Consider the following 3,816-nt stretch of genomic DNA (forward strand, 5'->3'; position numbering starts at 1 on the left):
TACTGTCTCTTGTTGATACACATCCCCCGAATTCTCAATACAATTGAGAAGGATGCTGACGTATTGGCATGTGGCCACGTCAGAATATTGCACGTACCTGGACACCAGGGGCTTATTACAAAGGGCACTGTTTAGCCCGGTTTACATCATAAAGACCGAATACCTTAGGGAGTGTTCGGCGTCGCGAGTTTGGCCTTATATGCATCAGCTCCGAATCATGTCTTTGGTCAAATGTTGGGTTTGCCCGGCTCCTGTGTTTTGCTGCCTTACGTTCCGCTTTATCGACTAAGGCGGCACCAGGAGAACTACTACGATTGTGCCCTGGTTCATCCGGATGAGCACCTCAGTAGAGAAAGACGAAAACTGACTATCATGATATTACGTGAGACTGGTCAACCACTCGATGACCTAGCGGAATCTTCGGGATTCCTCCACCTTAACGAAGGGCCGTTTCCTGGCCAGGCATGTACGCGCCCCGAATTCGGATGAGCGCGGAGCCACCAGGGGCTATATAGTAGCCCCACCGTCAAACTCCTCTGGCTAAGTGGAAGTGTTAAAGAATTATAGTCTGATTGCCTAGTTCGCTATGCTATCACCTCCTTAATGGACCAAGATGTTGGATCAAGTGTGAACATGTGTCTTCTGCGAACACCCCCGCATTATATGCGTGGGGCTGAAGCCGACGACTGCCATCTTTCAGGTTATATACATATATACATAAACGGCCGCACATGAGGCATCATAGTACTTTCGGGCAAAAGTATAAATACAGACTTGATAAACTCAATAAAATATTGTTTTTACAATGGGAATACATGTCACTCAAACATAATATTCTTCAAGCACTGAGCCTCTATCAAACGAGCGCCTTCAAGAACTTCAAAGTAGTGCTCGGCAGCCACTCGGCCTATGGCCGAACCCTGTGCCGCAACAGTGGTGGCATCCATCTTCACCCAGTATGTTTTGACATGGGCAAGGGCCATCCGCGAGCCTTCTATGCACGCCGACCTCTTTACAGCATCGATGAGTGGCACAGCACCAAGGAATTGTTGCACTAAGCTAAAGTAGCTATTCGGCCTTCGCCCCTTCGGCCACAGATGATCCACAACGGACCTCATGGCAAGTCCAGATAACCTATGGAGCTCGGCCCACTCGGCCATTTGCTCATTCAACAGCAGCGGACGGGCTGGAGCATGAAACTGTGACCAAAACAGTTTTTCCACTTCTTGATCTTTTCGATCCTTAAAGTACTCGGCGACATCAGCAGCACTTGTAGCCAAATCCACATAGGCGTCCGCAGAACTCCATAGCCGGTCCAGAGGTGCATACTTCAGATCCCCGAACTTAGTCCGCAACAAGAAGGGTTTCCCAGATACAATATCCGCAGCTTGATGCAGCTCCTCCTTCGCCGCTCTAATTTTGGAGCGGGCTTCCTTGGCAGCAACCGGGGCTTTTTCCAGGTCCGTCGCCTTCGCCCGGATTTCTTCTTCAAGAAGCTGGTAACGGTCAGTAACATCTTTTAACTCTACAGCCATCTTGGCTATTTTTTCTTTGCTCTCGCAATGCGCGGCATGTTCGGCCCTTAACTCTTCGGTCGCCTTTAAAGCAGCCGCATTGCTACTCCTTGCTTGCTCCTTGGCTCGGGCAAGCTCTGCCCGAAGGGTCTCCACGGTGGCAGCTCCATCTGCAGTCACAACATATTAAAGATACAGGCATCATGCTGCTCTCATTATGTGACAATCACCAGAAAAATCACTTACCCTGTGCCTCGTCAAGCCGCTTGTTAGCAAGCACGATGTCGGCATCTGCCGCATCCACCTGCCGCTTTAGTTCGACAAACCCATCAGTCCGGCTAGCCACCGAAGCTTCAACCACCTGCACATAAAGGCGGTCTGGTTATTACCTGGGACTATGATCCTCTGTTTGCCACCGTTTTCGACGACAACCAGAGTCTCAGAGGCTACTATCTACACAGGGCACATCTAAAAATGTGCGGTACTGTCAAAAATGTACATCATTTCGTGTACCTCAAAACCCGTCAGTAGACTCATAAAGGCTTCATGCAACCCGCTTTCGGTGGACGAAATCCTTTCAATCACTATACCCATCAATGTGCGGTGCTCTTTTGAGATAGTCGCTTGCTCTAGCAGATCCCTCAGTACGTCCGACCGCACACCAGACGGTGTCGGATTCTTTTGATTGCTCTCATCAAGAGCCGGATACTGAGGACTTCGGGTGGCCATAGGATTACCTTCTGGCCTTGCCGGATCAAGAGAAACCCTCCGCGACGACACCTCGGGGTCACCCGCCTCATGAGGCGGTATGGCATGGGGAGGCGTTTGGCTCTCCATCATCTCTGGAAGAAGATCCCCTGAAGACTAGCTCTGCTGAGAAGGGCTAAGATCCGAACTGCAAGATAAATGCCTCGGTTATTTTCCTCAAAGGTAAAGCGAGATATTTTCATTATTAAGTACCCTTTTATTTACAGCTCGGTGGAGGGCTGATCCCCTTGAGGGCATAGTGCGGCCAGGGTATCCCCCAGGGCAGGACCCTCCGACGGAGATTTCTTCCCTCGTTTGGAGACCATTGTCTCCGGGTCCTCAGAGGTGGTTCTCTTCCTTCCCTGGGGAGAGGAAGTTTCAACTCCTCCTCCCCGGCTAACCTCCTTCGCGGAGGCACTAGCCTCCTTGTTCCCCCCTTTATCTTCTACTGAGGGCGCTTGATAAGGCGCGATCTCCAGCATCCTGGTTAGCACGGGATTTGGTGAGGTCTCAGGGAGGGGGGCCGAACTCCTATCAACTTTGCCTTCGCTATCCAATCCTGGGTCAAAGAGTGGCTTTTTTAGGGCAATGTTGCGATAAATAAACGGACAGTGTGTTCGGATGCGGGGCTACTTACTTGGGTGTCCGGGCGATTGCAGCTCAGACCTGCATCCTCATTAATGTCCGGACACATTATTTGTGGTCCGTAGAACAATTTGTACATCTCTTCGTGCGTCATGCCGAGAAAATGTTGAATAGCTTGCGGTCCTTCCGGGTTGAATTCCCACATGCGAAGGGGCCGGCGTTTGCAAGGCTGGACTTGACGAACTAGCATAACTTGCACTATCATAACCAGATTAAAATCTCTCTCAAAGAGATCTCGGATACGGCTTTGCAGTATTGGCACGTCCTTGGCTGGACCCCAACTCAGCCCCCTGCTGATCCATGACATCAGTTGTGGTGGGGGGCCTGAGCGAAAGGTGGGGGCAGCTACCCACTTGGCACTTCGGGGAGCTGTGATGTAGAACCACTCCCGCTGCCACAATCCAGACACCTCTGGGAAGAAACCCTCAGGCCATGGAGCGTCAGCGATTTTGCTTATTAAAGCGCCTTCGCACGCTGCGTGCTACCCCTCGATCATCTTCGGCTTCACATCGAAGGTCTTAAGCCACGGGCCGAATGAGGGGTAATGCGGAGGAAGGCCTCGCATACGACAATAAATGTCGAGATGTGAAGAAGGGAATCCGGGGCCAGATCATGAAACTCTAGCCCATAATAGAATATAAGACCCCTAACAAAGGGATCCAGAGCGAGGCCTAGTCCTCGGAGGAAGTGGGAGACGAACATGACGCTCTTGTTGGGTTCGGGAGTAGGGACGACTTGCCCTCGGGCAGGCAGCCGATGCGAAATTTCGGGGGTCGGAATCTGGCCTCTCTCAACTTCTTGATGTCCTCCTCCATGAGGGAGGAAGGCATCCACCGACCTTGAAGATTGGATCCGGACATAGTTGAAGGTCCGAAGTGCCTAAACCTGAGCTTTGGGTGTTGGAACTCGA

The sequence above is a fragment of the Triticum urartu genome, chromosome 4 (genome assembly GCF_003073215.2).
Source record: "Triticum urartu cultivar G1812 chromosome 4, Tu2.1, whole genome shotgun sequence".
NCBI classification, from domain to species: Eukaryota; Viridiplantae; Streptophyta; class Magnoliopsida; order Poales; family Poaceae; genus Triticum; species Triticum urartu.